This window comes from Lactuca virosa, chromosome 8 (genome assembly GCF_052849685.1).
Source record: "Lactuca virosa cultivar CGN04683 chromosome 8, Lactuca_virosa_CGN04683_v6, whole genome shotgun sequence".
In the NCBI taxonomy this organism is placed as follows: domain Eukaryota; kingdom Viridiplantae; phylum Streptophyta; class Magnoliopsida; order Asterales; family Asteraceae; genus Lactuca; species Lactuca virosa.
In genome coordinates, this window is record NC_136433.1 from 249,329,307 (window position 1) to 249,342,058 (window position 12,752).

At 35.7% G+C, this 12,752-nt stretch overlaps 1 long non-coding RNA gene across 22 annotated transcripts; it reads right to left on the minus strand.

Annotated features, from left to right (window-relative positions):
- Positions 1-6,462: 6,462 nt before the first annotated feature.
- LOC145129951 (uncharacterized) lies at positions 6,463-12,097 on the minus strand. 22 transcript variants are annotated; one of them, XR_013717746.1, is made up of 11 exons: positions 11,906-12,097; positions 11,636-11,816; positions 10,801-11,550; positions 10,653-10,719; positions 10,044-10,534; positions 9,765-9,940; positions 9,356-9,676; positions 8,942-9,264; positions 8,825-8,855; positions 8,566-8,608; positions 6,463-7,605 (listed from the first exon to the last, which is right to left on the minus strand). It is a non-coding gene; the product is annotated as an uncharacterized LOC145129951 (long non-coding RNA). The 22 variants fall into 22 exon arrangements; XR_013717745.1 differs by lacking the exon at positions 6,463-7,605 and adding an exon at positions 8,162-8,365; XR_013717744.1 differs by lacking the exon at positions 6,463-7,605 and adding an exon at positions 8,162-8,373.
- Between the last annotated feature and the right edge of the window lie 655 nt (positions 12,098-12,752).

Sequence of the window (12,752 nt, forward strand, 5' to 3'; positions counted from 1 at the left end):
AATACTGCCTAGGGGCACTTGGAGTAGCTGAGACTGGAGCATGTGGTGTGGAGGGAACTTGGGTGGTTGCAGCATTGACTGTCACTGTTTGTTGCTTCTTTGACGACTCTGAGCCTTGTCGCCCCTTTCTCTTGTTATTCTTTCCTTTCTTGTTGTCACTCTCCTTCTTGCCTTCAGTTTCCCCTGGCTTCTCGCCCTTCTTGTTGTTGTGGTCGTACAGTTTCTTGGCCAACCTCTTGGCACTGTCGAAGGTTTCGGGATTTGCAGCTATCACATTTCCTTGAATTGGGGAGGTTAATCCCCAAATGAATCGTTCGATTTTCTTTCCCTCTGAAGTAATCATGCCAGGGCACAACAGTGACAGTTCGCTAAACCTTGATATGTATGCATCAATGTCGGAGTTGCAGACGGTGAGATTCCATAACTCTTGCTCCACTTTCTGAATTTCGGCTCGCGCGCTGTACTCGGCCATCAGCATTTCTTTCAACTCCGCCCACGGCATGGCGTTGGCTACGGGGAGAGTCATGGCTTCTACGTGTCTATTCCACCAGGTGAGAGCTTGGTCGACGAATGTGCATGCGGCAAACTTCACTTTCATCTCCTCGGGGCATTCGCATATCTTAAATACCGATCCCACCTTTTCAATCCATCTCTTTATGGTTATCATTCCACCTGTGCCATTAAAGGTTCGTGGCTTGGCGTTGGTGAAGTCCTTGTAAGAGCACGTCTTGGTAGGTCCTTGATTTATTCCGTTGTTCGAACTTCCAGCCCCTTGTGCATTGCCTCCACCATTGTTCCCTTGGTGGATTTGCGCCTTGGCTGCGGTGACCGCAGCAGATACAGCTGCTTGAAATGCAGCTGAGTTGATTTCTAGTGGGGTTGGCTCAGGGTTTCCACGGGTTGGTCGTTGAGGCATCTTTCTGTCATTGAACGGAATGACGTTAAGTGCCTATGATTTTTGTGAGTTTGTGGTCCTATAAACTAGGTGTATTGCATGTACTTAAGTAGTTTCACATGTTAACATACAATCATGGATACATAACACATAACAGATAACAACATCACAATAGAACACATATATTTTTCCATTAATAATATCCGTACTTTGATACATGAAAATTTGCTCGAAAGAGCATTCATAAGTGGTGCAAGTTCGTCAGCGTAACGACTCTATGAGTAGTGTAATCACTTAAACATAAAGTCGATGGTACATAGCATAGATCATAGTACTAGTAGGGTAAGGCTGGTCCTAACACTCTAAGGAGCGCCCGACGACGGCAGCGAGGTCATATACCGAAGTGTTGTGCCAACAACTTGGCCATCTCAGTCATTTATCCAATGACTTCATCTCTTTCCTGTTCAGCCTGCACCGCTCGTGCTTCCATGGCGAATAGCTGTTGCCGCAGAGCGGCAATCTCAGCTTCCGGGGAACGATTCTCTCTCGCGGGGTTCTCTGGTGGGGCAGGGTGGTTCTGATGCGTCTCGCTGGTAGGTGGTGTGACGAAATCCTCGTCTGTGTCTTGTTCTTCCTCCATGTCATCATCGGTCCCATCAAACTCTTAGTCCGTGTCCATGTACTCGTCGGGCCCAACGCCGTGTGCTCCCCCTTGATCTCCCTCGGGTTCGTCCTCGATCATTCTGTGGGCCACTAAGACCTGATGAAACTGAATGCCCTGGTGCTCCCCTTCCATGGTGACTGAGAGGAGGTATATGAATAAACTATTATTACTCCTAAGATGTTTTAATTATTATGTAAATTGAGTTGATGTTCTCTTCTTGGTAACAAAGGGGTATGTTTTTAGGTTTACCGACCATCGAGGTTTCCCCGGGGCATGTGATAGTTGTACTTCGGAGAAAATGTAGTTGATCAGGCTACATTCACCCCTTAATACAACTATGAACAGTCCCGACTTAACCGAGATGTCAGTATCATCTTATTTGATTTGGTATTATGTTCTTTTTCCCTATATCGTACAAGTAGAGGTGTTTTATCGTTGTGTTTTATTTGTTTTGTTCAGAGTTGTTTTAGTCCCTCTTTGGTTTATAGTTGCATATCAATGTGTGGTTAGATATGCCAGTTCACTATAAACAGAGCTCTGATACCAACCTGTCACACCCCCGAACCAGACGGCGGAAACGTCTGAGGGCTCGCGTGACTCAAATTGAATATCATCACAATGAGTATACATGAAACATAACATAAACTTCACCATGCATCAATACATTACAACTGACATTGTTCACATCAAGTACATTGTTTAAATTTTACATATCCATAACGTAAACTGTTTGAAAATTTTCAAAACATAACACCCTATCATACTTGGCATTACTCTTCAGTTTACCTGTTACCTGAGAATACAAGTTATTTTGCAAAACGTCAACATATGGAATGTTGGTGAGTTCATAAGCAGGGTTGTTATGAAAATGTTTTGTGTAGTTTATAAAAACCCAGAAAATCCGATATTTTCTGAAAAGACAATTTTTTATACCAAAGTGTGAAGATCCATAAGTTTGTGCATGAATGATTTCAAAGCGTGTATAAATGAGAAGTTTTGCATTATAGTTATTGAAAAGTACAAGTGAATGGTGTTGATTTCCTCGAAAAACCCGATGTTTTCCGATAAGATAATATAATTGTTTCAAATTGTTATACCGTCACAACGAATGATTATGATTTTCCTTGATTACTCGGATAGTATTGGATTTATTTTTATGTGAGTCGTTATAACCATGCATGATAATGACTAGTTCGTCTGTCTTGACATTCTAGCGAACGCCGGAATTGATCTTAAGATTTTGTCACCCTAGACTGGTCGAGTCTAACTGTAGCGAACAGTTGAGGTGTGGGGGAGTCACCCCCGTATAGATCTATACACAAACTCTCGCTCTCCCTCCATGAGACTTTGATTATAACTATAGACTACGAACGACACTTAGAGGTGTCGCCCGTTATTACTCACTTAATCCAAACGAAATTGATTACCATTGATTAACGACCTGTATTTGTTTACTTGAATTGAAGGTAAGCCTAACAAACGAGGAGAAGAGGATTAGAAGGTCCTGCTAATTACGTGTGTTATTTAAGGCTGTTGGTTATACGAAGGACGCGTTGGCCCATTTCACATTTGATTTATTTGGACCTTACTAGCAATGCTAATGGGCCACTGATGCCCAATAGCACATAAAAGCCATTGAGGGTCCCTTAAACATGTAATTGGGTCACAGGAGGCCCAATAGACATGTGTTATCATCGTTAGGCCCAAAAGTCATGTCAATGGGCCACGAAGGCCCAATAAGCATGATTAGGATCTTTCAAGCCCAACTATTAGCATATTTACTTGTTTTAGGTATAGTATAATTGTCGGAAGCTTGATTGAACAATTGTTAAATTCGCAACGGCACGAAACTTGTCGATTGTTTATAACGATATTTGAAAATATATGTATATCCTTCATTCTATTTTCATAAGTTGTAATTTGGTATTTTTGACCCAAATATCTTAATAATAAAATAATTGACTCAAAATATTGGTTTGACCCATTCAGCCCTTCTTTAATAAAAATGACAATTTTAGTCCCTTATATAAAAAAAAGACATTTTTGGCCCATAAAACCATTTTCTTGACATTTTTGATCCATAGACTTGTTTAAGAAATGTTTTTAGCTCAAAATTTAATATTTGGCAGTTTCAGCCCCTTCAGCAAAGAGTTTTTCAGTTAAAGTCCAAGCTTTTCGCAACTTTTACAATTTTGGCCCAAATTCCAGAAACTTTACATTTTTGATCCTTTTTGGAAAATAAGTCATTTTGACCCTTGAAATAGTTTTGTTTACCCTTTCACCCCCTGTTTTGAGAAATCTACCATTTCAATCCCTTGAAAACCATATTTTCGCAATTTTTGGGCCTATGGGCCGAAAAGCCCAAAAATTGGCCCATTAAGCTACAAATTACATTTCTAGTCCCTTGAAGAGCATAATATTCATAAAAACATTTATTTCAACTGTTTTGACTCTTTTGGTCCTTAAGAAAAACCGTGAATGACAATTTTTAACCCAACTTTTGTTTATTTGACAAATATAGTCCAAAAATGAGTTTTATGTTGCAATATGTTTATTATAACTTTAGAGGGTAATTTTTTCTTGACTTGTTGAGTGTAATATATCTTAGATCATGTTTATTTTCCTTCTTGTGCCATAGATCTCGTGATTTCTTTTCTTTTTGTTACATATTTACCACATAAACACATAAAATCACACATACATACATGAAAGCACACATAACATACACATACACATAGATCTACACATTTTACTTGTATTCTCCCCCATAAAACTTGTGAAAACCGAAAATAGAGGGGTATGAACTCACCTTTGCTTGTTGTTTTCGATTTGAAGAAGAAAAGGAAAAGTTTGATGCTATTTTTCGGCCCTAGCAAGCTTTCTTGGGTTGATTTCGAACTTAAGAAGCTTCTAAGGAGTAGATCACGAAAATTATGTGAGTTAGGAAGACGTTTCGATGAAATAAAGAGACTAGGTTATGGATCTAAACAATAACTTACCAATGATGATGATTATTATGGAATAACCTTCTTGAAAAGCCCTAACTCTCGAAAATTTTGAAGGAGAAGTGAAGAAGTTGTTGTGAGTTCTTGAGAGAAGCTTAAGTGAATTGTGTGTGTGTGTTTTTCCTTTGGCCGAGAGATAAGAAGAAGAGAAGGAGAAGAGAGAGAGGTGAAAGGATGGATGCATGGAAATATGTGAGATTTGCATGGAAATCCCATAGGTAATAAGGAGGTGGCTAACCCTCCTTAATCCCCTAATTTCTCTTTTTTTTTCTACTTGGGCCGAGAGAGGGAGAAGAAAAAGAATAGTTTGGGCCTTTGTGTTCTTGAGTCCATATTATGGGCCCATTTTGATGATTTTCGGCCCATTTGGTCTTTGGAGATGGTTCACGACCCAATATTCATCAAAGTATGAGTTTTATGGCCCATTGGGTCTAATTAGATTTGTTATGGCCCAATAAGGCCCATTAAAGATAAACTAGTCCATTCTAGGCTTATGAGGCCCAAAATGTTAAGTTTCATGCAAATGGGTCCAATTAGGGCCCATTTAAGAGTTCTAAGCCCAAAATAGTCAAATTGGAAGCTTATTGGTCCATTGGGCCCAATAAGAAAATCCTAGTCCAAAATGGACTTAAACCGGGATTTTTAGGGTTTCCAATTTTTTTTGTTGACTATTTGAATGTTTGTATAGGGTATTTGATGGAATTTTGTTGTCATTGAATAAATACCATACATGTTTTCAAGTTCTAGCTACAATGTCATTCTTTGTTAAGTGTTTACAACGTATCAGAATTCCTAGTTGTGACACTAAGATAGATGAAGGTAGGGATAAACCAATCATCACCTACTTAGAGTATATTAGAGAGTATCTCATGAAGAGATTGCGTGTTGTGAAAAAGGTGATAGATAAGTGTCAATGGGAACTAAGTACTACTGTAACTATAATTTTAGAGGAGATTAAGACTGAAGCAGCAAAGTATGTAGCTAAGTATAATGGGGCAGGAAAGTACCAAGTTGCAAGCACATGGCAGGATCAATATGTGGTAAACTTAAATGAAAGAAGTTGCACTTGTAGGTTGTGGGAGATTACATGTTTTCCATGTAGACATGTTGTTTCTGCTATATGGAACAAAATTGAAAATGGAAAAGATGCCCCTGATATTGTGGATTGGGTCTATCCTTGCTATAAGTTATCAACATGCAGAGCCATGTATCTGAACAAAATTGATCCAATAAATGGTCATTCAATGTGGCCAAAAAGTAACTATCCATTCAATTTAACTCCACCAAAACATCACACACAGGTTGTTATTTCAACTAGGCTAAATATGTACTTTGAATGTCAACATGTATGTTTATGTTTTACCTACAATATATGCATATGTGTAGGTTGGGAGGCCAAAAAAGAAGAGAATGAGAGTTGTTGATGAGCCTAATAGCCAAACCACTAAAGTGAGCAGAAAAATTCTTTCAATCACATGTTCAAAGTGTCATAACAAGGGGCACAGTTCCAGAACATATAAAGGGCAGGGAGGCATTAGTGAAGTTGGAGCACGGGGGAAGACACACGGAAAGGGGAAGGGGATGGAAATTCTGTTAAGTAGTTAGTTGGATGTTTGGGTAATTAGGTCTTTTGAAGCATAAATTATGGTTTGGTTGTTTAAATTTGTAATGTGTGTATGGGTTAAGACCTTCCATTGACAAGTATTTTGAAACTAAGTCTCATGTTTAATCTTTGGTATGTAATGGTTTTATCAACAATTTGCTTATGAATTACCATCTCCAAACCATTCTCAAAAAGTTGCATGTATAACAATGTACATTTGAAATACCATTCCTAACCATTCAAATAGATGCAGTTATAACAATGTATTTACGAAAATGCACATCAAAACTATTGATTTATTACAAACTACATTACATTAAACTTCCATTTACTTAATGTGTTACATAAACCTTCATACAACTAAATGAAACCCAAAATCCCCATTCCATCACAATCCAAAAACCCCTGAACTAGTTAGATGCTTACAAAAGAAACCAAAAACACCCATCCCATTACCATCCAAATCCTACAACCACCTTACTGGTTAAAAAAAACATCCATGAACAGAACAACATCAGCTGGTAGTTCCACAGTCCTGCACTTGTAATCACAACCCTCTCTTCCAATCGATTCATTGATCTTATCAAACCTAGAATCACCACCAATGCCCTAGCACACATCCGAGGGTCAACCCACATCTTGAACAGTTCCAAAATTGCCTTCCAGGGTTACGATCCGTCCACGAGGTCACCTTCGTTGTTTCGATTCCACATCTACAAATCGACATCTTCGACACTTGCAGAAGAGTTTTCCAAATTGATGCACAGTAGAGTGAGAGTAGATGAGGGTGCGAGAAAGGTTTTCAAAATGATCAGACATGTATTTGGTTATAAAGAAGAGGGTACAAGTGAAAAGACCAATTTGCCCTTATATTATTTTAATAAATTAAGAGTTAACGATTGGGTTCTAACGGTGTGAGGGTTAAGGACCAATCACGAAATTTTTGAAAGCATAGGGATCATCTATGAAATATTTGAAAATTTGGGACTAAGTTTCAGATGTGGGGAAACCATTGGGACCATTTATGATGTTTTTTCTAGGGTTATTTCCATAAAAGACCCTATATTTTGACTTTTTTTCTTTTCCGAAAAAGACCAAACTTTTATGTGTTACTTGTTATTTCAGACCCTAGCAGGTCACCAATAGGTAAATTAGGTATTTTTGTTTCATAAAAGACCCTATATTTTGTAGTTGTTTCCATTGTAGACCTAAAATGTTCTTTTTTTCAAAATAAACTCAACTTTAAAATTGGTTATAATCTTCAAGACCAAATATATAAGGTACTTATTGACTACACCGAAAAAGAAAGTATACATGTATACACTAAAAAATATTATCTAACCTATTAGGGAAGTTCCCTTTCTAAAAAAAAAAAATACCAAAGCGCCATTCCAACACATTATTCTTCAGATTCCAATTTATTTGTCATATTTTATTCCTTCAAAAAAATATTATGCAAACCAAATGTCACCTAAAAATCTTAACAATTCTATACAACTCCGTTAAATTCGATTTCTTTCTATGTACATTTGAAAATGTTTTGTATGTATTATTATCTGCTAGTAAATTCATGTGAGTCGGAAATATAGCCGATTATAGACAATAAGTAAATCTTATATGATCACTTAACTATTTAAGAATAAATTAGTAAATTGGTAAGTGAAAACAGCTCTTAAGACTTTAAAACAAAAGCCTTTTTATCAATAAATGTTAGTGAATATATGATAGTGATAAAAACAAAAAAAAAAAACAAAAACAAAAAAAAAATGACAAGATTAACCATTAAAAATACCACAAAAGATTTAAACAAAATTCCAATAAAAAGAAAAGCCAAAAGCTTATTATGCTATGAAAAGTAACATGTTTTTCTTCGGGCCCAATAATGACACCGTAGAAAACACAACACGAACGTAAATTATTATTTATTTTTTTAGAACGAACGTAATTATTTACTTGAGGCTAACCGACATGAGAGGAGAATATGTAAAAGTGGCTTGAAAAAAAAATGACATGGAAATTAAATTCGGGTCGGTCGTGACACATCAACCCGAAATGCCAACCCCACAGAGAATATTATAAAACAATTTAAAAAGAATATATTGTATCTTTAATAAATACAAGGAGAAGACAAATATATCAAAACTCCCAAACTCTATATAGAGGTAGACGTGGAAAGATTAGAGTGGTCCTCTCTCGATCTACAATGCTAAAGCAACGTTTGAGATTTAATGTTATAAGAGAAATCAAATATATTTTTATTTTTATTTTTCTTTACTCATCTTCATGTTTATCTTCATATTTATTAGATCAAGATAATGGTTAAAATGAAAAAAAAAAACCAAAAGAAAGAATAAAAATTTCACATGTTAAGGTTTTATATGAACTAGATGGGAATTACCTGCCCCTTTGGCGCCTTGTTTCTTTTTCTTCCTTATTTCCAGCTGTAGCAAAAGATAGAACATATTATAATATTTATGAAAACATATTACATATACTGCAAAATACTTTAACGCAGCAAAAGATAAGTAGCTAGCTAGCTAGTTTTAGTGTCAAGTGCCAACATTACGCCAGCCACCCAAAGATTGTTGTTATCTATATCTTTTTTTCTTTCAGCAAGCACTAAGAATCTTTAAGAATTGGGTTTTATAGATACATACATATGGATTTTGTACCTCCTCCCTTTCTCCCCTGCATTTATAACATGATAAAAGCTCTCTTAACTTTATTTTTTATTTTATTTACCATAGAAAAGAAAAGAGAGAAAACTAATTTACCTTGGGATAAATCAGGATGTGTTGATGGAATCATTACTAAATTCACCAAATATATTCGGCCAATCCTCCCACTTACCATCCTCTCGTTCTCTCCATATATATATATTTTTTTTTGCAACTTGCAGCTGTGGTTCCATTTTTTATGGCTTTGGTCCCTAACCAAGTAAAATGACTATTTTTCCCTTTACCAGTATTTTTTTTCCTCTCAAGTGTGTTCATATTGGCATTATATTGAGTGCTGAAATATACTCCAATGTCTCTTGAATGTACAACCGATGCAGATTCACCCAGAATGCATCAATAAGCACATGCAGTTTTCAAACCTGAATTTAAAATAAAATAAATTACTAAGTAAATTAGGAAAAAATGTAGAAAAAAACAGATAAATGATGAAATAAAGGGAAAAGTCAGGACCTTAGGTTGACTTTCTCTGGGTATAATGAAAATTTCTCTCATTGGACGAAGATCTGCTAATGAAAGTTCCCCTTTTGCCATTTCAGTTGCTGTCATTCCTAAAGACCAACTATCTACCTGCAATGAATGAAGCAAAGTCAAACACAATCCCAAAAAGTTCTATTATGTACCTTGCTCCAATCATGCATATTGGAATTTACGTATTTACCCCCTCCCTTTCCCCTTTACCTTCCAAAAAAATGAGGCTATAACAAAATTTACTTAAGGAAACTACAAATTATCCAAATGGTTTGATTGCCACATCATCAACTTTCTGTTAACCTGTTGCATAATCATAACACCATAAACCTATCAGCAAAATACAACAGAAACCCTTTCATTTATTAGGTCAAAATTAAAATGATTTAACCTGATGCAATCATGATGACAATGGAAACAACCACCAATTGAATTCTTGAGAAACCTCCTAAATTTCCAAGAATCTCTTGGAGCAACACTTTCTGACATTCTACTTCTCATTTCTCGAGTTTTCATTTGTTCCCCTGTATGCTTGTTCTAGACCTTATCCATAGATGCTAACTTCTTCTTCTCCAATTGCATTTTATAAACAAATCACTCATTTTTCATACTACCCATACAAAAAAGAATCATTTATAATAAAAAAAAAATTAAAATTTCATTCACAAACCTCAAGTTTGCGAATGGATGCCTCTGCTGTTGCATTCTGTAAATTTTCTCAAGCAGTAATTACCCTTCAAAAAGTTGGACTGCATAAAAATGCATTTCGTGGACCTCATTCTTTGTTATTACCTTCTATGCAGTCGGGCAGACCGGTTGATTGCTAGACATGCTATGATGACTAAACTGGCTGCAACAGTTGAGAGCCAGAAGCATAATTGTTCATGCCCATGGCCCAGGAGTGTGAGGACTGTCTTGATAAGCTCTTGCAGCTTTGAGATCCCTTAAGTGCTGATTTTGTAAAAATTTCCAAATAGAAAAATTATAAATGGGTTTCAAATACCTATTATTTTCTAGGACTGACCAAAATGCCTTTTGTTAGTTAAAAAAAATACATAATGATATCAAAGCTTTGATTAAATTGTATATACTTAACCTCTCCCACAAGATCATCTTCAGAACGAACATCCTTGTCCTTTATTTTAATCACAAGTTCAGGCACTTCACCACAAACAGAAATTTAAAAAAAAAAAAAAGTTTGGTTAAATCTATAACCAAGAAAAGAGTCGATTAAGAACTGAAAATAGTAAAAAAAAAAAAAAAAAAAAAAAAGGATTACTCAGATTAAAGAAGTGACCAGATCCATCTGGGAGAGGCTCCACCTTTCAAAACCTTCATAACTCTGCCTACATCATTAGAAAAAAAAATATGGTTACATTAGTTCGAGAAAAAAAAACATTTGATTTAATAATTGACATTTAAGTTACCTTTTTTTTTCGAAAGGCTTGTGAAAGAATTCACAAAAATCATCTAAAAGAATAGATATCTTCATAGTTTGGCCTTGTACTTTAAGGCCCTTTGATGGCTCGTCAACAGCAGTAATTAGTGGTGAATTGGAACAACAACCAAAGCAATCACTGGTCTGTTACAATCTGTTATGGCTACGTTTCCACATTTCCAACTAAATTCTTTATGGAAAAAGTTGTAATTCCATTCAATCAATACACAAAAAGTAAAATTTTACTATAAACAATGCTTACTTTTCAAATAAAAACTACATCTTGATTGCCAAATAGGGAATCTGAAACTAACAGAATCCAAATCACAACTTAGATCAATGGATTTACCTTCGCATCCCTGCAAGTGCCGGTACAACTTAAGTAGCAGTTAATGAGCCAAAACTTAATAAAACCTCTTGCTATATGTAAAAAAAACATAAAAAAAAAAAAAAAAATTGGTATGAACAATAACAGGGTATATAAACACGTAAATTATTTTGGGAAAACACAGAATAAGATAGGGGTATAAAGTAATGAGCATAAGAAAAATCCGTTACCGTCTATTGCAGTCTATGCGAACTGCGCGAGCATCAAGCAAAAAGAAAACATGGGTAACCCGCACCTATTCCGCCGTTTCATCAATTTCACAGAAGTGTAGAAGTGTGTTGGATAAAAAACGTAATACCTAGAACCGGAAGTGAAAAAAGAAAATCAATTTTGCAACCGACCTCCATCTATCTGAAAATCAAAAATGAAAAGATTCAATCGATGGCGTAGCCAATCTGAAGGCGGAAATCAGAAATAGAAAAATGGTTTAACGTACACCTTTTTTCCGGTAGACTCCGGCTATGGCGCTGGCTTCTCCGGTGGTACTGATTATACCAGACGTTGGAGGGGTCGACGCTCCGCCGACCACTTCCACCGACCGCCTTTGCTTCGTCAGCGTTGAAGGCGAATGTACAGGAAGCCATCTAAGGTCTGGCAGCAAGGCACGAAACCTCCTTCTGAGAACACGACAACCGAGGAATGGAAGAAAACACATTCAGCAGGCTTAGAACAAAACAGACAGAAGAAAAGATTAATAGTAAAGTACCGTAGACGGAATTTACATCACCCAAGAAAGTTGTAGATGGAATCGACTGAGGAAAAAAATTAATCGACAACCAACCTTGTTCTTGGAAAAAAAAACGCAGGCATATTAAGAAGAAGCAGCAGAAATCGGGAAGAATGAGGAAATAAGGAAAAGCAAAGGAAATTGTATTGGACGACGAGGGCGGCAAGGCGGTCACAAAACGGATAAGAATGAAAGGAAAAAAGAGAAGAGTTGGGGTGGTTTTATGAAAAGGAAAACTTAAGCGGCAGATGAAGAAAGAGAAAGAAGTTTACTGTTGCTAAGGCTTTTAAGGCTTTTAGGAATTGATAGTATATATAATACAAAATAGAAGATAGAATAATATTTAATTTTTCATGATAAAGTTTTATATAAAGTTTTATATAAACAACACAAAAGTAATAAAATTTATATGAATATTCAATTTTGAAACTATGTTTTTTTTCTTCATTTTAAATTAGATAGTTTATTCATTAATTTATTATAATTTTGACCATTTAATATCTCAATAATGTTGTCCGCTAAACGTATAAAATTTGATAACATTGTATGAGGATGAAATATTTTTGGTGACATCATATTTTGAGTGCCAAATTAGAAAAAAAAAACTAAAATATAATGATTTTTGTTATAATTATCTAAAACGTAATGAATTTTGTTTAATTTCATATTATCATAAAAACTAAAAGTTGTAAGTAGTATCCTTTTTCATAAAATCCATAATTATGTTTAATCATAAAATACATGAAGGGGTAAGGAATATATCTTATTGGCAAGTAGTATACACAAGTGACCTCCATTTTAATAATTAATTGAGATTAAATTTTTG